General features: G+C 49.1%; 1 protein-coding gene across 3 annotated transcripts in view; it reads right to left on the reverse strand.

Moving 5' to 3' along the window:
- LOC104634765 (discoidin domain-containing receptor 2) overlaps positions 1-24,160 on the reverse strand; it is a 60,921-nt gene extending 36,761 nt beyond the window's left edge. The window contains exon 1 of one of the 3 annotated variants that reach the window (XM_075772449.1): positions 24,007-24,160. The gene's annotated coding sequence lies outside the window, so the exon portion shown is untranslated. Of the gene's footprint in view, positions 1-7,335; positions 7,490-24,006 lie in introns of those variants that run through there. The other 2 variants (XM_075772447.1, XM_075772448.1) reach the window with 2 other exon arrangements.
- Positions 24,161-26,754: the final 2,594 nt, after the last annotated feature.

Here is a 26,754-nt window from a genome sequence, read left to right on the forward strand (position 1 = left end):
CAAAAGCGCTGGGCACAGCGGGCGCAGGAGGGAGCTATTCTTCAGTGATGTGCATGAAGAAGGTGGGACTTGGAGCTCCTCCAGGTACTGTTCTCCCTCCAGAGATCCATTACGGAGGTCTGGCATGTTTGCAAGCCTCTCTAGATCCCAACTGAAACAGGCATTTGTTTTAACTGGTTCCTTCACAGATCATTACCTTGGAGTGGGACCTTAGGGTTGGCTGCAGGAATCCCATTACAGATGCCCAGCACCACGCCAAGAAACTCCACAGTCAGGATCAAGACTTATAGCTGTGTGTATGATGCACTCTATGCATTACAAGAGGATCCATCCTAAATCAAGTACCCTCAGAAGAGGGTTCAGGAACAGTCAGAAGGACTTGATGGTATCTCCTAGCATTCCAAAGGGAATTCAACGAAGAAACAGCAAATCTACTAACCGGGACAATATCTGAAGCCTGAAGAAATAGAGGCTGGAAAGTGTGATTTCCATTTTTCTGATTCCAGAATTATGGTGGAACATGTCTCTCCACCTCAGAATTTCTCAGAGATACCCCAAATCCCACAGTCTTCCTCTGGAGCACACACAGCCCTTGCAGCTCCAGTTTGGATCAAACAGAATTTCACTGATGAAAATGCTTAGCAGAAAGGATTCTGATCACTTAAAACATTTTGCTTAGTTAACAATTCAAATACTTCTTGCTGCTAGTATCAATTTTGGTTTAAGAGGGCTTTTAAGCCCCAGACATCTCCTCCCTATACATCCCTATTTACCATTAACAAAGATTCTGCCTTTGCAACTCGGCCAGCATCATGCTAAGAGTGCACAGGGACAACAATCTTAAGGAAACGAAACATCTTCTAATGAAACCAACTGCTGTAAGATTGGAAAAAGCAGAGCAGGGCTGCTGGCCTGAGATGGCCACCCACTCCACCAGAGCCGCTGGAGCGTGGATGGACGGGAGCAGTATAAGGACAGCCATGCCGCAGGTGCGGGTGCCCTGCGAGAAGGCGGCAATGAGTTTTCCCTTAGGTGAACTTGGAGTGTGGTCTCTATGGCCATCCCTAGATTCAACCTGGTAGCATGGGGAGAGGTCTCTGCATGACACATGGGTGGCACCTGGACAAACCAAGTGCAAACAGTGACACCAAAAATCAACACATGAGACAGTAATAGGGGAGCTGGGCAGGCCCAGCAAGATCCTGGCATGAAGCACGAGACTGCAACAGGAGTTGTTCCATGTGGGCATCGACAGAGCTGGCCCGAAAGAGCACAAACCCATGGCAATGTTAGGAACATGGTGGGGGGACACAGGGCAGAACAATGACACCACAAAGTGATGTCCAGAGCAGCAACATCTCTGGACAGATAAAAGCAACCAGATTTTAGGTGAAAGGGTTGGGTTAATCAAGATGCATGAGAGAGCTAAGACACAGCAATAAGAAAAGTGGGGCAGGAATTGGCTCCAGAGTGATCTCTGAGGTGGTATTAGGAGACCTGTCATCACAAGAGACTCAAAAGAACACACGGGGCCAAGAAAAGGACCACAACAAGTGGGAGTGGCACATGGGACACCACCGAGCTGGGTTCAAGGCAGCAGCAGAATGGGAACATCGAGGTCTGGGTGTACTTTGTGGTTGCTACAGATGGGTGACAGGACTGGCCTGAGGCTGAGGAGGGTTTGAACCTCATTTTCCATGTTGCAGCCAAACATCTAATGGGGCTATTATGAAAAAAGTGACACCTCACTCTTGCTTAGATTTTAGGAAAAAACCAGTATTCCAATCAGCCATGACACAGCCATTTAACACTGGGAGAAGGTTCAGCCCATGGACCCAAGCATGGAGGAGTGCCTTACCTACAGCCCAGAGAGGTGCAGGTGTTTTTTGCAAAGTAGCAGGAGAGCTATAAATCCTCCAGCATTTTCCCACTGCCTGTTGGCCAGTCCCACAGGAGCGGGGTGTCCTTAGTTTGTGAAACTGCACAGAGCACTTTTGTCACAAAACCAGACTCGGGGATAAACGAACAAATGTAATTTAATCCATCAAAGTAACCAGGCCAAAATTAGAAACCCTTAGAAAGGCAAAACCAAAAGATAAGGAAATGCAAATTCATTGTACTAACCATTAGCTCAGCTAATCCAAACACATAGCTACCCTTCCCCACCGACCCCAGGGCAGGGGTGCTCGGTACTTATCTAACTGAGGAACCTGGAGGTTCCCACGCCCCAGGCAGACCTGCCAGGCACACTGCAACTCTGCACAGACATGAACGCGTACCATTCCCCAGGAACCCTAAACCCAGCAGCAGGGGCAGGGGGAAGTCTCGTGCACTCCAGCAAGCTCTCCAAAACACAGGTCCCCTCAGCTGAGGGACAGAAACTCCCACTGTTTCTGTACGACAGAAGTGGCAGAACAGAAGACGTGCACACACAAAGTTCCGACTACCTCCTTTCTCCCTGCCCAAGCAGCAGCGAGCACTGTCCCTTATCAGATCTCCCTTCCCACGCAGAACGGGCACCAGAGAGCAGCTGACACGTTCACTTTTTCACTCTATTCCTTGCACTGGCATCTCTCTCCAGCTTGCTTTTTTTTTTTTTTGAGGAGGCTGCTTATTATTTTCTTTAAACTATCCTTAAAACATATCAACTACAAGTTAGCAATAGTCCTCTCAAGACCTACAATCTTCCACTGCGAGAGTCTCACATAGCAACCATATATATGACATGTTAACCACACAGATGACAGATGGAGTATTAAGAGCACTCAATCTAAACCACCTTCCTCCCTCCCCATTCTCAAGGGGCTCCACCATAATCTTTTACTTAACTGTACTCAAACTTGCATTCAGAAGGAGATCAGGTTACTGAGTCGCAGAATTAGTCGGGCTGGAGGAGATCCTCAGGAGAGCATCTAATACCACCTCCTGCTCAAAGCAGGGTTAGCACCAATTTCAGAGCAGCCTGCGCAGGACTTTGTCCAGCTGGGTCTTAAAAACCTCCAAGGATGGAGGCTCCCCCACCTCTCTGGACAACCTCTTCCACTGCTTGACTGTCCGCAGAGGGAAGACTTCACCCCGCCTTGTGCCAAGGCAGAACCTCCTGTTATTTCAGTCGATGATCACTGTCAACCCTCAGTAAAGAGCCTGTTTCTGTTATCTTGTTAGGTATCCCAAAGCCTTCTCTTGTCCTGACTAAACCACTCTGGCTTCATCAACCTCCTCAGTGAAATCAAATTGCAGTGTTGAGTTACTTAATATTTTCTCCCAAGTCACCACTGGTGAGACCGAGGCTCTGTCCAGGCCGTGGAACAGCTCTGGTCAGATTTTGCTATGACTCCCACTGGTTTCTTCATGGGCAAACTAGGGAATAACCGAGTTTGTCTCACACTGACGCCGGAGCATGGCTGAGCAGCACTCCATGGCCCTCCGTTTAGGGACTGCATGGATCACATTCCCACTGGTAACTATTTTTGAGAGGTATCGGGTGGCACTTTCTAAATCAACTTATTCAATGTAGTACTGATTAGCGAAATGGCAACTGAGATACTGCCACTCTTAGCACAGCGAGAGGACAGGGACTGGTTACATTGACAGCAAATAAAGACCAGATACCACCAAAACTGCTCAGGAAGGTGTTTCTCAGCTCAGACCCCCCCAAGTACCAGGAGTGGTGAGGTGCCCTTTTAGAACATGAAAGATATGCCAGAGATCAGACCCTACCCAGGGCAAGGGGGACCTGCCTTCACCCCTCTGCCCAGGAGCTGCCCGGGGACCCGACACACTCCGGCTCCCAAAGCAGCAGCGTTTGGTCAACAGAAGGGAAATTAAGTCGAGATCCAGGTATATGATGTCAACGCAGTTATTTTTGGCAACCGGCACAGGATCTTTATTAAAAACCACAATCTGAAGACTTTTCAGACATGATCTGCTTTCCATCAGAGCACATGGATCACTGAGCATGTTCTTTCTTTAATTTGACATTGATTTGGTAATGCACCAGCTTCCCCCAATCTCACTCTGGAGAGGTTAGTCTCAACTGCCTGTTAGTTACCTGCTCCCACTCCATTTTAAAACATTGCCACAACATTTATGTTTTCCCAAATCTCTGGAACTCTTTGGTCTTCCCAGATTCATTACACATCAGCAGCCAGGATTCAGAAAGCAGCTTTGCCAATCTGTTTTAAACAAACAGGTTCCAATCTTGCTCAATTTTCAAGGACTTTAAATTGCTATCTTCCGTTGAACACCCTCCCTCGTTACCAGTGCAACGCAAGGTATTTCAATAGCCTCAAAGGAGAGTACATCATCCAGCTTCTCCCCAAACACAGGAAACATTTTACTTCTCGGTATCGTTCTCAACAGTCAGTTGTTTTTTTTAACCTTTCCCAAGAATATAAACACCATTGATTAAATTTATTTTGTTATACAGGTATTCAAATATGTCTCACTGCCCTGAGACATATTTGCTATGCTTCTTCCATCTTCTTTAGCTTTCCTTATTAATTGCCTACCTTCCAAAAATACCTACTTTCCAGTAACAGCTACTTATCTCCAACTTTTTTTTTTTTTGCAAATTGCTCCTAGCAGATCCTTTTTAAAAGATAAGACATTATTACTGGGATAGACTCTTTGCAAAACCAGAAGGGAAGCAAAGTCGCATACAGCAGCACGTCTTACCCAGCACCAAGCCGAGAAGCTGCTGGGTTTTTTGCAAGGGTGGAAGCCAAACTCTAAGAGATGTCTCAGTGAAAATCAAACCAGAAACACTATTTCAAAACATCTACTAATTTACCTGGCAATCTAGTTTCCATCAAACCACTGCAGAAATGCTGATACTACCAAAAGCTTTATGAGTTTTGTAAAACGTCTCTTCATATTCATAACACAAAAGTTCAGTGCACCTGTCACTGGGACACGGACCTTGCCCTTAGCTCAAGGAGCACTCCTGGCTCTGCTTTAACCTTACCAAAAAAATGTTTGCAAGACTGAAAAGCCATGTCATGCATCTACAAAAAGATACCAAACTGAAGGAAACTTTTCCAATATCAGAAAGAAGCAAAAATTATCATCACTTACGGCATTCCACAGAAGAAAGTAACTCCAAATACCAAAATTCAGCAAGTGGAAGATGTCACTGCCTTCCCACCGCACACTGGCCTGATCCAGAGGGGACAGGGCAGTTTGTCTCCTCGGTGAGTATCGTTTCTTCAGAGCCCGAGCAGAGCGTGGACCAGTGCACGCAACTCAAAGCAAAATCTGGGTACACTCAGCTGTTACATTCTGCTTGGGCAAACTTTGTTTACTACACAAAGTGGTTTTAAAGTTTAATTTATGAAGTGCCTGGCAAAGATGGGAGCAGTGAGTGGCAACGCTTACGGATCAGCTGAAATTGCTGCGTCAAGCCTGGAGACTCCAGTGAGGATTTCCAGGCAGGTCTAACCATGTTCTGCTGGGTTTCCTATTTCCTAGTACAACTCTACAAGATAAAATTTAACTTCTCATTTACAGAGATGAAATTTCAATTAACTAAGTGTTCCAGCAAAATACCTAGCATAACTAGGGACGGTTCAGAGAAGATCTTTGCTTACCACAATGTATGTCAAGCAATCAAACCAAATATTTTGCTTATAAACAAAGGAAAAGAACACTGAAAAAACTCTAGCAGTATTTCACAGCTATGGAAAGCCAGAATGGCTGATTCAGATCAAATTTTCTCAAGACAGGCCAGAAAACAGGAGCCCCTAGAGAAGTAATAAGATTTCGCAATTACACAGAAAGCAGGTAGCTGCAGGAAAATCCTGGGATTGTTTGAGGCAAAGAGAAGACAGGAAACAGGAGAGATGAGGGGAAAAAAAAGAAGTATGTGAAATAATGATCCCTAGACCAAAAAAAAGGATCCCGTTTACCTCTTTTCCATATTGAAAATGAACTGAAATTAAAAAACAACAAATTAAAACTGAGGAAATGAAATTCCACGGCATACCATGTGCACTAAGCCTTTGGGACATATTGCCACAGAGCAACGTGGGAGTAATTCAATAAAATACTGGAAGTGGATCTACATAATAAGAACATCTGCAATTCTATTAGCAGAGTAAAAGAAGCAGTACACTGGATATAAATTTTCATCCAGCCAGGCATAAGCAAACCAGTAATTAATGTGACTAGACAGTTATCTCCTACACAGGCAGGTTATTCCACATTTGTCTACATTCAAGTTCTTGGGCTTTCATGTGCAATGTGCCAAGCAGCCGCTGCCTGAGATAAGATGGGTGCCTGAGTAGGTGGGCTGTGATCTAATCCAGTTTGGCAAGCTTCAAGTCTGTGTATAAAGATCACATTTCAGTTTTCGGCGGCTTATTGTGCAGCTTCTCAAAAAAAGAAACAACACTACCCACTTTTTTTTTTTTTTTAAAAGCAGAGATTATCCTCAGTGAGACAAAAAGGGTAGATGAAATTTCAGCCAAGCCTATTAAATAAATACCTGCAGAGCAGTGAGTGACCCTGGAATGCTCTGGTGGAAACACACGGCTATTTTGGAAAGTTCTCAGCACCTGAAAAAATGGGTTTACTGGGGAAATAATCAGATTTTATCTGGAAGGGCTGCTACTGGAAAGCCCCATGTTTAACCCTAACAACAAGGACTCTCAGGAGCAACTTCCTGCATATTCACACTCCTGTTTTAGGCTAAATGCGAGTCTGAGAAAGTCTGACAGTGACAAAAATTGCAGTAGGCGTATCCAGAGGGGACAGGGAGGTCTGCATCTCCTCGGGAGAAAAGGTGAGTGAACGCAGGCGATGCACAGCCACAAAACTTGCAAGGGGCAGGAGCTGCTGGGGCTCAGAGGCCGGAGCACGTCCCCCCCCCCCCCCCACTTTCTCACCATCCACAAGCCAGCACCAGTTTTAGCATATCTGACTCAGCCCTAGCCCTGAAACATTTCGGCAAGCATGTCTGATTGAGAGCCCAAACACCATGGGCTTCCCAGAGAGCCGCAGCCCCAGAAACCACTTCTGTCCAGGGGAAAGACATTATCCAGCTTCACATTTCTACACAACAAAAGATCCCGTGGGTCCCAGAGGGCCCCGGGCATGCAACGCTGCGGGAATACCCGTGATCCGTGAACCCTCCCACAGAAAAACAGGGCGCAAAGAACCACCGTCTCCCTGCCAGCCAGGGAGGAAAGCCTTCACCTCCCAGCGCTGCCACCTCTACAAACCCCCCTCCATTTCCAGCAAGTCTCCAAGGCGTTTGTGCTTTAGCCAAGGACAGAAGCACGGGGAGGGGGGAACTGATCGCAAGCTGAGAGCCATGTTACGCTGGAAGGACCCTACCTGCCTTGCCCAGGGCCTGATGAGCACAGGGAACAACTGCCATGTCTCTTTTGAACTCCATAGCTTGAGCCAGGCTGTAGTTTCGACATTCCTTGCAACTTTCCACCAGCACACGATATGTTCAAACTTGAGTAACTCCTCCCTCCTCCCTCCCTCCGCACACACAGACAGGCCTGGGAGATGGCCCTGCCTCTATCATCCCAGTTCCTATAGCAACTCCTGACCGAGCAGATGGAAACAGAGCTGTTTTCTAGGCAAATCTGCCTTCTTGGATTCCTCCGCTCTTCCCTGCTGTTGGCCCCTCCTTGCTCCAGTGCTCTCCCCAGGGGCTGCTCCGCTGGCACTTGGCCCAGACTTTGCCTGGAGGAAGGCCAAGCTTTGAATTCATTTAGTAAAACCACAACATAAAGCAGCTCTCCTGCTCAGGAAGCAGGGCCCGTGTAGTCCCAGGGGCAAGCCAGGCCCCGGCACAGCACCGCCGAGCCAGCTTGCACCTTCTTCTTTAACACGGCTGACTGCGCTTGCAGGAGAAATCCCGGCACCGTGCTCCTTGCATTCCGCCTTTGCCAGCCTGTGCCGTCCATGGGGAAAGGCAAAAAGCAAAGACAGAACTAGTCATTTATTAAGCAAGGCTGGCCGATGGGACACTTCTCAGATATCTGGACTTTGGCTTCCCAAGTCTTTCCTGGAAGACAGAGAGCCCAGCAGTGGCACTGGGGCTCAATGCGTGTTCATCACAACAGCTCACCCCTATTGCTTTCCTCGGGTTGGGGTCCCACAGCAGTGAGATACATCTGTCAGCTGCATGACATCACGTTCATTTCCTTTTCACTTAAAAATACAGAAATAGAGGGAAAATACAAAATTCAGTACCAGAATGTGGCACTTGGGGGGAGATAATTACCATGGGTGACAGTGGGAACCTCACAGACAGGTGACATTGCTGAGGCTTCATGGTGGTAGGACAAGCAGGACCGCAGCAGACTGAGCCACGGGAGGCACCAACATGGCCAAGGGGACCAGCAGGCTGCAGGCACCTCAGGGAGACCACCCCCACATCAGTAAGGCACAGCCACGGGGCTGCAAAACTGCTCCTCGGCCGCACAGCCCTTCCACCTCTTGCACCATGGCCGAGCTCTATTGCAAAGCTACTGCTGTGGCTGCTGGAGAGCCCTGAGTGTGGCAGCCTGGGGCCATGCTCACCTGGGTGACAGGGCCACTGGGATTTGAGAGGAACATCACCTGCAGTCACTGGTATAAGGCCCCGGTTAGGGGATCAGCAGCAGGAACCACAACAGCAGAGGGAAACTGAAGAGCACGAGTGCTTTGCTACTTGCCTGCTGGGAAACGCAGGTGCTGGCCTGTCTCCCGCAAGAAGCCTGCTGGACAAGGGAAGGGGTGTGATGCCCCATTTGGACACCCCAGCAGGGGTAGTGTCCTCCTGGGGCCAGCAGTGCAGGGCTGCGAGAGCAGTGCCAGGGTGGGAAGTGGATGCTGGTGTTGTCCAGAAGTGACACTCACGGAGACTCCATAGCAGGAGGCTGAGAAGCAGAGACGGCAGCAATTCAGGTATTTAAAAGAAAAAAAAAAAAGGAAGCAGACGTGAACCACTGTGCCCACAGTAAGCCCCAACTGGAAAATACAGCTGCGAGCTATAAGACATAGTCACATGTACAGTCAGATGCCACCTTGCTTCCATCTTCCTCCCTGCCTCCTTACCCCATCTCAGCCACACAATCGCCTTCTGTACCGAGAACAGAAAACTATTTACTTTTCCCCCCCTCTTTGGGTAATTTTTCCATGTTCAAGTGTGTTAATCAGCTCAGAGAGATGGGACAATCCCTAAGGCTCATACAGGGTTTGGGACAGAAACACGAGTAGGGTGGAGGTGGAAAGACATGAGAACTCTCCCTGCTTGGGAAGCCCTACTCCAAAAGGGTGTCACTGATTCAGATAACACACTCACAAGGCCCTCTCCTGCCAAAATAAGGATGCCTGCCCTCTCAATATAACGATGCATGGGGACCAAGCTGGATCACAGGCCTTCGGAGTAAACTGGGATCAAAGGATTCCCTTTGGAGGACACAGGGCAGTTTGTGGTGGCAGAAGGTACCTCTGGACATACGAGAACAGGGAGTCCAGGAGGGACATCGATAAAAGCATCAAAGCAGATAGATGCATGTCACAGAAGCAACATCAAGGGTCTAGAGAAAGCTCCTCATTCCCCCGCAGCGTCGGGAAGAGCAATGGCCCAACTTGCAAAAATGGCTTTGAGGAGTTCCTTTCCCTGGGGAAGGACGGTGTGGTGGAGGCACAAAGCACTGCTAGAAAACTGCTGATCCTGCAGTTACTCACTGTTGCCTTCAGCACAGAAATAGGCTCTCTGCTGGACGCCCTCTGAAACGTAACTCGATCCCACGGTATACATTCACTAATCAATCTAGGCATAAAGCAAAGCAGAAAACAGACCTTTTTTTCACTGGAACGAGCCCAAATATGCACAATAACAGATCCCACTCAGAGCTATTACAAACTGAAGTACTTCAGAGAGTTTTGCATCTCACATCGCAGAGGGAGCATACTTCTGCAATAGCATCATCAGTGCTCAAATTGTATATTTGAGAGATTTCCTAATGACCTCATAGCAGCACATGTGACCAGTAAGTCATCTTCTGAAAGGACTAGAAATAACATCAACAGACCCTGTTTTGGTTCTCCACAGAACAGCTTTCTGCAGTGTTTCCAAACGGCAAGGGAGCAGAACCAGCTCAGGCCAGGGCTGGCATTTTTATAGTTCCTCCAACAGATTGTGTTTGGCTTCAGAAAAGATCAGGTCAATTAATAAATGAAGAGCCATTAGCAGATACTAAATTCCATATACAAATTTAGAAATGAAAGCTTGTTTATCCCAATGTGGGATAATTTGGCTGGTTTTAAGGCATCTATATAGTATCCTGAATTCCAGAAATATTTCAAAAGTATTGTAAGAGGAGATAAGAGGTGGTCGCACAAAACAGAAAAAAAAAAGCTGTGAAAGTGTAGTTAATTGTTTACAAACCAGACATGTTTCAAGGGGCTTAAAACCAGCTTTTTCTTCCGGTGCTTAAAAATAGCCTCTATACTTGGGTGAAGCTGAGCAGTAAAGCAGAAATTTGAAATTCACGGGTGATGAACCGGTGAACAGTTCACACTGAAATCCCAAAGTTGCCTCTTGCTGTCCCAGAGCCACTATATGATTAGGCGGCACTGGGAGAAATAAATGAAAACACACCGATGAGCATGTTGAAGACAACTGGACAAACCGCTAAAGACAGTCTGATGGCCTTGAACTTCTAAGCAGATCGCTCCTCTGTACCGAGCACAAGGTTCTTGCAGAGGAAGAGCTACATCATCACATTGTAGAAATGGATGCGAAGAGACACACACCAGATCTGTGCCCTGTGGCCAGAGAGCTGCCCCCAGTTACCAACGGTGAGATGGGAATACATGTCCAAATGAGAATAAGGAAAAAACTAATTAGAATAGCAGCTAAAAGTTTCTTCTGCCAGGCCTCTCCTGCAGCAGCACTACAGGTCACCCCAGCAATACCACCAGGCCACCCATCCCTCTACAGTGGCTCTGCCCCATGGTCCTTATTCTCCTTGCCTTCTAGATGCCTGCCTAGCCCCGCTATGGCAGGACCTCTTCACACCTTTACCAGAGAAGGCCACAGCTGGTCTCAATGACCCCAGTAAGCACCAATGCTTCACGTCAGTCAGGACCAGGACATCACCTAAGCAGTCTCCGGCTACGCAGGGACAAAGGAGTTGAAGACCACAGTCCCACTAAGGAGGCTGGACTTGTACACATTCAAGCTTTCATTCTTTCAGCGATAGGCTGTGAAAACCAGGTCCCACCTTCACCTTTCCAGGAACTTTTGATGCAACACAGAAGCCTGCTGTAAGAGTGCTTTGTTTATACCCTACAGCCGTCTTCTGTCCTCACCCGTAGTGAGAGAGCACATTCACTCCCACCCTACCCCAGCTCAAACATCTGCTCAGCCTAGCTCTGCTAGTACCATCCTTCCACTGCAAAGAAAGCCACCCCACACCTGGGAAAAGAGGGAAGCAGGACAGAGCTCAGCACAGTGGGGAAAGCAAGTTTGGGAAGTGGGAGACCCTCTGAGAAATACCGACAAATCACCCTTACAGACAAGGTGCTGACCAGAGCTGCACTGAGAGAGGAAGGCTCAGAGATGACCAAATAGCACATGTGGTGACATACACAGACACCTGACGTGGGACAGACCCTCCCTAAGCAGTATGAGAGACAACAGGGGGTTTTGGGCACAAGACAAGTGCTCGTCCTCCACTGCACACGTCCCAACCCCATGCCAAGGAAGCCCTTCCTGCTCTGAAGAGAAATGATGAGAGTCCTCAAGAGGAAAAATACTACAGCAATACGGTGTCTCCTTTGCCCCTCAGTGACTTCCTAAATCACTAAAACAAGCACAACCTCTGGCCCAGCCATGGGATAAATACATCCTCGTGCCCTCAACAGACAAAGTTCTGCAGCTGAGCCAGGCTGCTTGTTTCTGGGTGCACAGGCAGCTGCTCAGTGAAGCCCTGTCCCACTGGGACACCGGAGCAGAGGAGGCCTCAACACTACTTTGCCACAACTCACTCTCCCAGGGATGAAAATGGCTGGGAAGGTTGCAACAGAGGAGTGATGACTCCTCCCCAGCCCCTAAAATCTCACTCGGAGCTTTAATACTACCAGGAAAGATCCAAACAGCAGCAGCCTCCCATTTGTCCTGTCTTTTAAACAACACGGTCCCCAGGTGCTACCTCGTGGACTGCCACAAAGATGGGGATGAGAGCAGAAGGAAGGATAGTAGTACTTACACCCCGAGGTCAGAACAAGTGGAGCGAGATCAATTTAGCTTTAGTTGTTGTAATGACAAAGCTGCAGCGAATGCGTCATCTAGATGAGGAGTAAACTCCTGGCACAGAGCACTGCTCAGCAAGGACACGCTTGTAAACACTCTCCCTGGCCATCTTTGCTGATGCAACTGTGAGAAAGGGGCAGAGAAAACTATTGTCTGCAAACAGACATCCCTCCCTATCCCTGGACGCTGGGACCAGCCCGAGCAGGACATCTCCAACCTCTCTGCCTTACTCTCATCTGCACGATGAGCCAAGTACCCTCTGGTGTTCTACAACAGTGAGCGCTGCAGATGAGAATTGCTGTCGCTGCAAGGAAGGGCTCAACTCCCACGGGCTAGCGAGCCTCTGCTCTGGGCTTCCAACACTAGTCCCTGGACGCAGTCGATACATTCAGCAGGCACAAGGCCTCTTTCAAAGCTGACCTTTCTTCTTGAAGCACTAGATAATGCCAAAAGTTCCGAGACTTGTCCTTCACGTGTTCCTCCCCCAGCACTGCAGCAGGCCAGCTCTTTCTGCCCTCCATCCCTGAAACGAGTTTGGAGTAAGGAAGGCGGCGTAAGGAGAGCTCTGACAAGCAGAGTTGCACAGGTCCCAGGACTGCTAGGGACAAAGCCCTGCTGTCTCACCTGCAATGACACTTCCCCAAGACTGTTCCTCTCTCCCAGAAGTTGGCCAGGTGAATCTGTGTTGCCATATTTCACCTCAAAAACTACAAGCTGTAGGGACCTAAGACCAATGTCTGAGTATTAATTCCAAATCCAGCTCAGAGAAAAGCTAATCAGCTTCCTTCACTGGAGATTTTATTCCAGAGTCATGGAGAATATGAGCAGAAAGCCAAAGCAAACCATAAGCACTGGCTATATGCTTCGGTGAGGGGGAACAGCACGTGGGAAGGGAGAGATTTGGCACCAGCCATTTGCTCTTCCCAGCAAGCGACACTGAACCAAGCAAACCACCGATCGGGCAGAGCTCAGCTTGTGGCAGCGATGCTGTTACAGCTCCTCTACCAGCAATGCATAAAGACAGACCCCTGCAAAAATAAGTGGTACATGGAAGAACTGGTGAGAAAACAAGAGCTGTCAGCCTCTAGCTGACATCCCTGAAGTCCTGTACAGCTGCTGCTCCAGGACCCTCCGGCCATACAACCCCAAACCTGCCCTCTGCACTTTCGTCCAAAGCTACCACGCAGAGAGCAGCTGACAACAGTAGTTGCCACATTTCTGTGATTCCTCAGCAAGGACTATCATCTTCAAATAACCAGGAGTGCAGAAGCCCACGCTCCCAGCCCTTTTTTCCTGGCTCTGGTATGGAAACAAAAGGCAGGAGCGTGCTCTTGGGTGTGCAGTTCAGATGGGCAGGATACCAAAGGGCCCCTCTGCACAGCATGAGTGAGAATTCATAACCCACCCAAGGACACCGCTGCTCTCTCCACACCACCAGACTCATCGACACAGCGGCTGGTTTGCACTCTACAACAGGAATCTCCAGAGCAAAAGGCAGTGCCAAGCAAGATCACAACCAGCCCACAGGAGCTCTCATTTTCAGTGCCAGTGAGCACACACATCCTTTCTGAATCTCCCCATTACACGATGGGATGCAGAGTCCAGGGATGCAGCCAGATTTGAGTCCAGCAACAAGGCCTTGGCTAGGAAAGCTTCCACCTCCTCAGCAGCTCCTTGCACCTCAGCCATTTGCCTTCCAAGCAAGGCCTCCTGGCCTAAGTAAGCATAAGGGTGTTGCAATCTGCAGTTTTGTCTGAAGAAATCCAGCCCAGCCCAGACGCAGCAGCAGGCCTCTGCTCGGGCCTGACTACGTGCCATTCATGGACACCCACTGCGTCCAGAAGCTTGTGGCATTTCTGAAGGCATGTTTACTTCCCAGATGTAGAGAGCTGTTCTGCTCCCATTAATACTCAGGATGACGATGGGCAACTTCGATGTGTACTCCAACAGGCACACTCATCTCATGACCCGGTATTTTTTTGGAAATCAACACAGCAGACTCTGCAGTAAACCCTCTCCTCCCACTGCGAGGGGCTGAGGAGGGTAAAATAAAAGGCGACTGCATGCCTTGTGTATGTGTGGCCTCAGCCTGGGCGCACAGCTGGCTGGCACCCAATCCCACACTCGGCCTTGGGGCGAGGGATGCTCGCGGTCCTCATCCTGCACCTCCTGATGAGCCTCACTCATATCTGGACAAACACCACGGCTAATGCTGAGCGGAAAACACCCATGTGCTCATTCCAGCAACAGGACACGTCCTGCAAGTGCTGCTTTACCCCGTGCAAACATGAGAACACCATTTAACAGGATCCCTGCCTGTTCCTGCAGAAACAGCACTAGGGTTTGCTCATATTTCCCATACTAGCACGGAAAAGACAGAAGAATTCAGATACATTACACATTACATTATTAGCCCTACCGGGACATTTCCTAACAGTTCACTTAAATGTTTTTAAACCTGCAGGATGAGGTAATTCAAACCTAAATGCATAACCCACACTGTAAGGTGGATCACTAGGTACAACTCTCAAGCAAAAACAAACAAAAACTGATCCGGCATGGTACACTGCTCCATCCTTGGATGTTTTCAAGACTTGGCCAGACAAAGCCATGGCTGAGTTGATCACATACTGGAGATGGTCCCACTTCAAGGAGGAGGTCAGGCTGAAGACCTCCAGATGTCCTTTCGAACCAGTATTTCCATCACTCTGTGATAGCAAATGAGAACAGGCAGAATAATTACGGCCAACAGTTTTATGAAAGACTCATTTTGAGTTTCTCTGAAGAGATCTTTCTAGATGCTATTAGAAGTTTCGTTAACAAAGACGTCGGCACTGACATGATCGGGGCTCATTCTGTACTGGCAGAGACACTGGAGTACCAGTATCCGTGCCTTGATGTATTGCACAGGTCTCAAAGGGTCAGTACACTGCGTCAGACTGTCCTTGAACAAATTAACACCCGCCGTAAGAGATTTCTTTTTGGCATTTAACTTCAGCTATGTATTCAAATGCAAAAGCTTGCAATAATTCCAAGAATACAGGTTAAAAGCAAGACAGCCAATAGCTCTCAATACATTAGAAGCAACTAGAAAAATAATTTCCCACTATAAGTCTTCACTCTAGGGAGGTCTCAGAAGCACTGCTGCTATTTGGTGTCCTTCCAGTACTGGGATGAGGCCAAAAAATGCCGTAGCAGAGACTGAACCACATCTAATCGCTGGTGGATTCAGTCCTCGGGAAGAAGGCAGCATGTCTACGTGAGGTGCTCTGTCTGGAGGGTGATGGGGAAGCAGTCACAGGCACCAAGATGAGAGAGGGTCATTGGCCACCAGAGAAACTGCCATCAGTGCTGATCCTCCCAGCTGTCTGCCCACCATGCTGCCGGGATTGACCCATGGCATCTCCGCATGGCACTGGCCAGCAAAGCTCATTTTCCCAGGATAGAGCCACATCCAGGTTGTCCCAAAGCACGAGAGAAAATGTAAGATTGCTGCTGAGTATGTAGATGGATGGCATCAAACCAACGGAAAGACATTTTGGGAAGTTGGGTTATTTGAATAATATCCATCACAATCCAGACAAATGCAAAACACATGCACTTAAAAACAAAGTCCACAAGATAAATTTACAGCATTGGGACCCTTGTCCAGGGAAACAGCAAGGGAGCTTACTGCATGGCTAGCTCTGCTAGCCTGCCGATTTGTTCTCTTCGGCAGCTGAATCATAGCGCACATGGCCAACACCTCATCCCAAACAATAACATGGCGTTGGAGGCTCAGGCTGCACATGTTCTCACAAGCACCCCCAGCTCAGCTCCACTATAAATGCAGAAAAGAAAGATAAACATGCCTGGAAGATCACATTACCCAGCATGAAGATGTGACAGCTTGTCAGGAACAGTAGAAACAGCCCTGAGCTTAGTGAAAAAGCACTCATTATAGGCTGACATTTTCATATTAGAGAAAACTAGTACCCCAGCTATTTCTGCTACAGGTGGGAGGGTGGGGGTGGTGGTTTTTGTGGGTTTTTGTTGTTGTTGTTGTGTTTTTTCATTTTATTTTTACTTTTTGACAGGCAGAAACAAATGAACACAAGTGAAATAACACAGCACTAATACAGACAGACAACAAAACCTGATGCTTGACTAGTTTAGCTCCCCATAAGAAGGCAACACAAATAACTGATACCACTACCAAATCATACATGCAGCAAAACCATGCCCAGATTCTCATCCTTCAAGGAAAAAGAGCTGCAAACATGGTCTACGCTGCAGGCCCTGTCTCTGTATTTGCTCGTTCTTCAGCAGCTCTTCATTGTTGATGGGTGGGACTTTTTTCACACCTTAAATGCTATTCCCAGAGAAACCAAAGTAACTTCTCATTTTCACTGCATATATTCATCTGGTTGGAAGAAAATACCCCACCCTATTCTCCTGGCCTCCAAATTGCAGCTGGCAGACTCAGGACGTACGACAGTCCTGGGGAAGAAACACAACTGTTTACTTCGTCTGTCTGTCTCTCCTCTTGTCCTCTCACCCTCTCCATCTCCCACAGCACATATGAGCTGATCATCTCCCGACCATCTCTTGACAGGAGTAGACTTGTTTCAGGTTCATCAGGCACCAGAGCTCTGCACTGCAGAGTTTTGCAGACAGTTTGGGCACAATATCCAAGCATCAAGAAAGGAAAGTCAAATCAGGTCAGGAGAGCATCATCCATGCCGGGAGCTCTTCCAAGCAAACACCCAGAGAGCGGCTGCATTAGGAGCAGACAGGCCCCAAATCCAAATTTTGGAACAACTCCACCCAGTTTAATTCCTTGCTCATGCATTCTGCAAGCATTAGTTCTGAGTGGGCTGGTGTTTTAACAGCTCCATACTTGAAGCTTCATGGACAAAACAAGGTTTAGGCAACACTCTTCGGGGTACAGATCATCGCCTCCCATGTGTATGCACAGCTCGACCCAGCCAGCAACCCCGGGGCGACCATCAGCCAGTCTCCAGGTGGACAGCCAGCCTGCGAACAGAGCCAGCAGGATCCCATCCAGGAGCAACATGAAGAATGAAACGGTTGAGCTGCTACAAAAAATATACAACCTCACCACAATCCGTCAGAGCAACAAGTGTTTTACCAGTCCTTTTCATTAAAAGAAGGATCCTGGGATTCTTAGCCAGTGAGTAAGGGCATGGAATCAAACCAACCTATGTTCACAACTATTTTATCTTGGGAATAAAATAATATGATATAGAAAGTAGATATTTTAACTTGCATTGTACTACACACTCAAAGACACCAAAGTTTGAGGAACCCGTGTACAGGTGCTGTTCACTTGTATGTTTGACTCCACCTCCATAAAATACCTGTGTGAAGTTATGCATTGGAAAGACCTTCTGATAAGCATGTCTGCTCCACGGGTGTTTAAGTGACAGGAAAAAAAAATACCACCAAGTCTGGGTTCAGCTGTAAGATTTACTTTCAACCATTTGTTTCAGAAAGCAAGCTCACAGGAACATCCCGCAGAATCCACTCCAGGCAGAAGAACGTTGAGGTGGAACGGTAGGAGGTTTTAACGCATCGCACTTTATACATTCCTGTCTTCAAGTTGCATAAAATGTTGGCAGAGCAGACTGCAGGTTTGGGATTTTAAATTTTCCCCACCCAGTCTGACTCAATTTTTTTTTTTTTTTAAAAGAGAGATTGGGAACAAGTGGCTCCTATTTCTATAATATTAGTAAAATTCCCCCTCCCCCCCAAAAAAATATCTATTTTTGCATAATGAATGCCTTCTTAATTTGGAAGAAGTAGTAATTTTAGGCAGAAAGAGGCCCTGGCATCAGGAAGGTGCCCTTCTACCTTGCCTGTGAGAATGAGTTGTACTTTAAAGCTATTGGCAACAAAACTTTTTAGCTTGTTCCCCTACATTGGGAACACCACCCAACGTCACCTCAGAACAGCTTTGCTTAATTTTCAACATTCTTAAACTATAGCTGTGATTATTTTGGAAGAGGAGGCCTTTCATTAAGGACACCTTAACCCAGTTGCCATTGAGAGAAATGGAGAGCAGCATCCCTTTTGAGAGGGACCAGACTGGTGGGATCCTCCGCAGCAGAACATTAGCATCAAGTCTTTCCTGCTCAGAATGTTCTCATGCATTAACAGCAGAAATATCATCATTCTACATAAATTCCTTTGCTGAAGCCAGCAGAAAAACGTCTGTGGAATTAAGGCAGATGAGAGCCTTCCCTCGCCTGGGCTTATCCCAACACCACACACACTAAAGAGAGAAACAGAGCTAAAGAAAGATGAAATACTTCCTTGCTATCTCGTGTTGCTGTCCAAGCAACAGGACCCAGCACTTGAGAGCATCCCTTGGTATTCTTTATATTCAGAAAGCTTTTGCTGGAGCACAAAGCCGCCCTGAGAACGGATGCTTTCGCAGTCTCCAGTGTTTTGTGTGTGCCATGAGGACACTGGGCATGTGACTTGTGTGTTAAAACTTTCTGGCTCACCAGTCTAAGTTCAGATTTTTTCCCTGCAAAACACACTGCATGATCTCATCTGCAAGCAATCAGCCTGAGAAATCAGCTTGTTAAAGGAAGCTTCTAGGAAAGGAGAGATGTCTCTGGAGAATTTGGGGGCCTATATAATTTTAACCAGTTTGTTAAACCCCAGCTGCTCTTCTCCCCATTGGGGTCGCACAACCAAGAAATCATTTCTCCTCCCACACAACTCCAGACAGCACGACACTTTGCCAACACCTAACTGGAGCATCACATTCTCCACAGCCTGAAAGCACTCACATTTTCGTGCAAACTCATTTTAAGCAGGCGTTGGAAGAGCGAAAGAACAAACTCAAGAGCTACAAGTTGAGTAGCAGCCGGAAAAGCAATCCATTCAACATGCAACGGTGGTGACCTAAATGCATAAGACAGAGTTTCTTAATTTCTGGGTATGTATTTCAGCATCTCCCCACAATCATTACTTGGGCCCTAGACAAGTACCCAAAGAGAGGAATAACCAGTACAGTGGAAGCTCTGAAGAGGAGTAAGGGAACAAACAATAAGCTCCCTGGAAAGCCAGCTTTACCCTCAGATTGCTTAAAGTGACATAACCAAATTTTACGTAAGTTTCTGGTGATGCTGCAGAAGCATCTGGAAGCCCTACACTCCTCCCCGTGCCACATCCCCATCAGGAAACATCCCTCCCTTCCCGGTGAAAGCCTCGGGAAAGCACACGCACTGCAAAGAGCGTAGGAAATGAAGTGCAGCGTTTGATTCCCAGATTAAACTATCAGTTCGTCTTTGCAGGGCCAGCCACACCTTGTTCCTTTAGGAGCACTGCGGTGAGTAGAACAAGCAGCACAACTCTTGTGCCCACCAACTCAGTCACATTTGCATCCTCTGAGCTTTCAGAAGAAGGGCCACCATTCTTGCACCCCAGAGGGGAGGCAGGGAAGATCAAATCACGATCCTGCCTTTCTTCACTTTCTTCCATGAAAGCCGTCACACCCTGCATTAGCTGCTCTCAACAGCATCTCCCAGGCAACCCTTTCTTAGCTGCCCCTAGTTGGTCATTCGAGTACTTTGAAAGGCTTTCCTTAAAATTCTTGCATAGAAATCACTGTTCAGTGTTCAACACAGCATACAGGAGGGGAAAAAAAAAAAGGAAAAAAAAAAGCAGCTAGCCTGTCTCTAACAAAAGAGATCAGGAGGACTGAAACCTTGGCTCTTCCCAGCCATGGATTATTCAAAGTGAAGTGATTATTCACCACTTCCAGCACCTATTTTCAGTTCAACTTGCAAAAGTAACTGTTACCAAACAAACAGAAGGAAGCAAAGATCAGAGTGGAAAGGCAACACACATTCATTATCATGAGAGCAGAGGATCAAGTTAACCACACTGGGTTCTCCCTCAATTTGTCTCTTCACTAAAGCTACTTACTACTTTTTAAAAAGATTACCGACACCTCAACCCATAGTTCTTGAACCCACTATGAGAATCACCGTGAGGGACTTGGCCCTGTACAAAGCAGGATGACAGTCATGGTAAAACTGTTTTGGTCAACAGTGGCACCTTCTAGCTCCAAACGCAACTCTGAACCTCACAGGAATTTGAAATATTGCCCTAAAGAAGCTTTTTGCTGTCTCTTTAAAAAAAGAAACATAGCTCTCTGACTGCAAACATTCAGGCTAAACAAAATGCTATGAGAAAAAAAGTCTCCTTCAAGCTTTTCACTCCCTAGCCAAGTTCCTAATTTTACTTGATTAAGAGCAGAAAAAAAAAATCAAGGTACAGGACAACTGCCCCTGAATCCCTGGCAAACCACATCTCAGAAAATTCAAAGTGGGGGGGCAATATTGAAGGGCTCAGCTGCTACCTCCTATGGTGCAGTTTCTCAACCAAATCATGAAGGGAAAGAAAAAGGAGACTTTCCGGCTCAAGTTCCAACTCCTTTTTAAAAATCAGTTTATAACCACTAAAATAAACACAGTAAGAACAACTGTGCAGTAACTGGGAACCTGCAAAACCAGCTGCAGTTTAAGAGCAGCTCAGGCAATGTCTGGCCAACACCAGCAGATACCAACGGCCCAAGGGGATGGCAGGACATTGGGGAAGGGAACAGCAAATTTCACCCACGGGCTCATAGAGAATCTGCCTGAAGTTGATCCAACCGGGACGTGTAGGGCAGTAGCAGATATTCTGTCTGTGCTGTCTGCCACTGTGGTGGGCATTTGCTCCCTGTTAGATCTGCCTCCCTCCCGAATTATTCTGTCCTCCCGATGCGCAGGCCTCTCCCACGCCCCTGACTGCTCCGTGCTGTCTCAGCCCAGGCGAGAGCATCCCAGTGCACATCGCTTGCCAAAGGGAGTTTCAGAGCGCAGCTGCAATGTTCCCCAAGTACCTCACCTGGGTGGGCACACCGCTCTCTGCGCTGGTCTCCCACTCGGCAGGGGCTCTAGGCTATTACTGTTACCCAAAAGCCATCTCATGGGACATCGCTTGTCCCTCCAGGACACAGACCCCCACTGCAGCCAAACTTCCCAGGAAAACAGGCACCTAAAAGGGAAAAGCAGGAAGCATGGAACATGCAGAGTATTCCAAGAACATTTCAAGTTCTGAAATCACTCTAGGACATCTTCGGGGAAGAACAGCAACCAGCAACCACATCAGATGGTACAGAACTGCAGCAGCAAGTAGCACCTCCAGAGAAAAATCACCCAGTTCTGCTGTCATTTCACCTTCGGACTGCAGCCAAGATAACTCCCCAGTATTCAGACACTCAGGAGACTTTTTGCCAGTTTCTCCTCTATGACTACTTAGAACTGGAAGATCCAAATCTCCATGGGGTGTTATCCAAGGAACTATCTCAAGCCTCAAGTAGACAACCACATGCTTTAAATGTCCTATTTTGCTGCAAAGTTGATAGTTTTCAATTATACCCAGTTCTAGTTGTTCTTGGCTCTCCCTCCCTCACCACAGACCTGTGCTCTCCGTGGCCAGACTTGTCACTGTGCATAAAAACCAAATTCAGGAAAGATGCAACAAATAACATCTTCCTGGACAGTGAATTGAATGAGAAAGATGAAAGCTCCTGGGAAAGGCAAGGAGCCAGCTCTGGGGGAGGAGGCAGGTCGCCTGGGCAATTCCCAAGGGAGGAAAAGGACAGAGAGCCTCAGGGTCTCGCAGGGATAGCTCCTGAAAGTTTAAGATGCTGTGATTTTTCAAACCCTAGCCTACGACCGTCAAAAGTCCACAGATCACTTGCTAGCAGCAAAAGACAGCTCACCTCCCCAACATCTACCCAGGGGACAAGCACACACCTGGGTAAGAGATTTAGGTCTTCTTCAAATACAATTACTTTCCTCAATTATACACCAGAGGCCAGAATCCACAGGCTGAGCAAGCCACGAGCGGCACGGCGGCTAATTCACAAAGAGCCTCTCTTGATTTCAACAGCCCGCATTACCCAGACAATCAGACTAAACGGACATCGGAGCCTTTCTAATTTTATGGTCCGCAGAGAGAAGGCAGGAACGGCTGATGGAAGAGCAGCAAGGCCTCTCTGCCCACACACACCACTACTTCTGGCTCCAAAACTAGAGAACTGCTGCTGCTTTTTTTTTTTTTAAAGAACTTTTTTTTTTTTAATGGAGCCAGCTGAAGAGAAAAAGAAGAGCTTGGCATTTTAAACTGAAACATTTAAAAATGTTGGTTTATCTTTCAACCTCAAAAGAAGATAAATATAAGTGAAATAAAATCTTACTCCCTCTTAATATTTTTCCTTTTCTGCCTCCAACAAAGCAAAGCACCCTGAGCTCCATTCGATCACTTTTACTTTCCTCTTCCCTTTTGGCTTACAAGATTCCACTAGAGAAGCTGACACAAAATAGTCCCCAGATTCTCATATTTTAGCTTTTCCCAATTCACTCACATCCCCCTTCCTCCAATTAAAGAACATTTAGAAGCCAGACTAGCCAAAGAAACTAAAAAAAAAGCACATCCAGCATAAAAAGGAAAAAAAGGGAAAAGCACCAACGAACAAGAAATTGAAATACTGAGTATCAGCTAGCAAAGACCAAAATAAAAGTTTAAAAGCAAAGTTTTCCCATAGAGGTCTGGTTAAGAAAAAAAATGGAAAACTCTTTCTTTCATAAAGGGAAAAAACACCCAAGCAAGTGAAACCATCAGCCAGCACGAGTGTCTAACTCTCAAGCTTGAGAGGAAAAACCGGATCTCAGGACTCGAGTGTAACTAACACCGTTGTTCCACACCATAGCAGCGGAGTTTACTCCCACCTCGCGCAGCCCCAACAGCTGCTGGTATGGTCACAAAGAACCTGCCCAAAAGCTGATCCAGCTGCAGGAAACAAAAAGAACAACAAAAAGGCCCGGTGCGTTCACAGCTGGCTGCGGTCTCTGCTCTGCGTCGGTCCTTGGCCACAGGGACGGCGGTGCCAGCAGCCCAGAGCAGCTGGGCAGGGACAACCCGCACGGTGGGGAGAGGGGAAACATCACCTTCTTCAACAACTTCAAAAACTTCAAAGTTCACCCAACATCACTTTGTACCTGCGGAGAGAGCCCAGGCTTGGGCAGGAGCGGTGCTGGAGCCCTGACCATGCAGGCAAAAAGGCCTAACAAAGAGCGTACACCCCGTCAGGGCTGCTGGCAGCGTTAATTAAAAAGCTCTCTCGCTGCCTGTTACTGCCTTAAAACACTGAACTGTCCAGAGCAACGTTTCAACAAGTTTACGGGCTCTTGCACACACAAGTGAGTAAACCCCAGTGCTGGAACTCGGAGCAATAAGCGCTGCCAAGCTCAAACAGGGTGCCCCAGTTTTGCGGGGCACCACCAGCCCTGTCCCGCCTGCGCCGAGCGGCCCCTGCCCACCGCGGGCTGCAGGACCCGGCCCGGCCCCGGGGCGAGCGGCGCCTGGGCCCCAGGGACCCCGCGGAACCCTCCTCGCTCGGGCGCTGGTCCTCAACACCCGCGGGAAGCCGAGACCCCGCGGGGCTCACCGAAAGCCGCCCGGCAGCGGCCCCGAGCTCCTCCCGCACCTGCGCCCGCCCGTGGCGGAACCGCGGCGGCCCCGCCGCCCCCAGACCCGCCGCGCCGCCGGCCAGGCCCGCGGGCACCCAGCGGGGCGGGGACACCGCCCCGGGCAGCACCTCCCCCGGTGGTGGTGGTGGCGGCGGCGGAGGCGACGACGGACGGGCGGGGTGGGACCGAGCGAGCCGCCGCGCTTACCTGAGAGACCGAGCGGCGGCGGTGGGCGCGGGCGGGCGCGCTGCATCACGGCCCCCTTCCGGCCGCCGGGCGGGGGCGGGGGCGGCCGCGGCCTCGCCGCTCTTAAAGCGACAGCTCTCCGGGGCGGCGGGGCCGGCGATGGCGGGGTGTGGCGCTCCCGGCCGCGCTGCGGGGAGGTCGCCGCTGCGGGGCCCGCCGGGTGGCGTCGCTATGGCAACGCGGCGCGGAGGGCGGGAGCGGCGGCTCGTCCGGCGCTGGGGCCCGATCTGGGCCGGGCGGCCTGTGGCCACCGCCGTGTCCCTCTGTCCCTCGTGTTTCTCAGGGTCCTACTATGTCCCTTCGTCGTTTGTGTGCCTCGGGGTCCTGCTATGTTCCGTGTGCCTCAGGGCCCTGCCGTGTCCCCCGTGTGAGTCTTTCAGGGCCCCACCATGTCCCTGCGTGCTCAGGGCTGAGTCATGTTCCAGTGAACCCCTCAGTACCTCCGGGCTGAGCCGTGTCCCCGTGTGCCACCCCACCATGTCCTCATGTACCTCAGGGCCCCGCCATGGCCATGTGCCTCAGGGCTGAGCCGTGTTCCCCCTGTGCCACAGAGTCCCACCATGTTCCCAGGTGACCCCACATGCCTCAGGACCGTGTTGTGTCCCCGTGTCCCCGCGTATAGCTCAGGGCCCTTCCACGTTCCCAGGTTACCTCGTGTACCTCAGGGCCCTGACATATGCCCCTGTTCCCCCATGTACCTCAGGCCACCACCATGTTCCTGGGCCACCGCTGCGCACCCCATGCGTCCCAGTCACTGCCGCCTAGCCCAGGTCCCCGCCACGTCCCCTCGGGTCCCATCACTGCCATGGTGCCAGCGGGTTCCTCCCTGCCACCCCCAGCACCCGTGATGGCACTCGGCATTGTTGGGCCACCAGCCAGCGTGTGCTGGTGGTGGCCTCAGAGGACGCATGGAGGCTCAGCGACAACGGCCTCACCCACACGTGCCTCTTTTTATCAAACTTGACATCATTTCAGCTGCTTTTCGTGACGATGTCAAGGAAGATGGGCCCTTCCCTGGGCCTGTCCAGGCACATGGCCACGAAGAGGCTGAAGAAAGTGAAGGTGAGTGGGAAAGTCTCCCAAGCAGGAGAAAGGAAAGGAAGGAAAACCCTGGTTATCAGGAAAAGGGTGTGCTCAGAGGAGATTTTCACTACACCAGGTGAAAACATAGCCAAAACATTAGACTAGTGACCAGCTGGATGGAGCTATACAGTCTCTGAGTGTGAACTAGATGGACTTTTTGAAGACATTGTTTAAGAGGAAATAATGGTGAAGAACATTGCTTTGCTCCAGGAAGCAGAAATGCTGAGTGTTAGGGTAATCCCATGGTCCTTATAATCAAACTTTCTGTTTCCCATAAAGAATTTTCACTCATTTTTTGCTCTGTGAGCAAACACGAGCCAATTTTCAGTGTCACGGCTTTGAGCTCTGTGGAATGGCTCAACGCTGTGAGGCAAGGAGAGGTACAGACCCTGGTATGTCTTCACTAGATTGCTCATTGATTTATTGATTTCCTATAATTTCCCTCGACTTTTGTCTAAGTCTTATTTACAGTAGTCTTTTCAGACTCGCTTTTTCCAGACATCAGTTGTGCGATAGAGTAGTGCAGCACTACTAGCTAGGTGAGGCAGTGCAATGAAAAACCATTTTAATATTTTCTCCATTATGCTCCTGAGACACCATCAGTCCAACTTAGAGTGAGCCAGAGGGTGAATAATGTGCTTGAAAGCAGCTGTGTTTATAATTCCCATGGCACGCCTCCGCGGGGAGCAGCCTTGGTGCCCCTTGTGTCACAGTGAGGGGAAGCGGTGCCGGCTCCTACATTTGGTGGAGAGCCGAGACGCTGCCGCAGAGCTTTCTCTGCTAGTGAGGTTATGACCAGCCATCTTACAGCTCCCTTGGAAAAAGTACGGAGCAGCTCTGTGTCTGCTCTGGATGGGCATGGGGTCAGGGGGCAAGTGTTCATGTTGTAGGATCAGGGAAATGTGGCAAGAGATTCCCCTTTAGGAGCATCTTTGGAGTGCTGCGTCACAGTCCCGTAGGACACGATAGCACTAAATTACGCCACTCCTTGGGACACTGCTGGGTACAGGAGTGTGACCATCTGTAACGACAAACTGCCATGGGTTCGGGGTGGTGTATCTGTCACGCTCCCCAGGGTCTGTTCCCAGGCATGGTGGGAACGTCCCAGGAGCTGCTCCCAGTACACATCTGGATGCTGTTTGCAGGGAGATTTTACCGGCAGGGCTGCGTCCTGGAACAAAGGACTGCATGCCCAGCAGCAGGGCTGGGGGACCCTGGGGCAGCAGGAAGGGCACAAGAAGACTTGGATAAGCAAAGAGGTTGGAGGGAGGAGTGGTACAAGGAAAGAAAGGGCTGGAGCTGTAGCACAGACCTGGAAGGCTCTGGAGTGGGCAGGGCAGGGAACTGGGAGCTCTGGGAAGGAAGGACTGAGACACAGGCATTGGCCCAGGGACTGCAGCTGGGGTGCAAGAGGCTCCCCACGCAGAAAACGCAACTACTAGCAGGAGCCACAAGCCCTGCACAGGGCAGGAAATGCAAGCGCAGGACTGGGTCCTGGCATGTCCCGGCTACAGAGCCTGTCTGGATACGCTGCTCTACCGACTGCGGTGTAGCACAGGTGCGTTATCCCTCCGGGGCACCACAGTGCTCCTAAAGCCATCCTGCCAGGCTGCCTCATCCCTGTGA

This window comes from Balearica regulorum, chromosome 20 (assembly GCF_011004875.1).
Source record: "Balearica regulorum gibbericeps isolate bBalReg1 chromosome 20, bBalReg1.pri, whole genome shotgun sequence".
Classification (NCBI taxonomy): Eukaryota; Metazoa; Chordata; class Aves; order Gruiformes; family Gruidae; genus Balearica; species Balearica regulorum.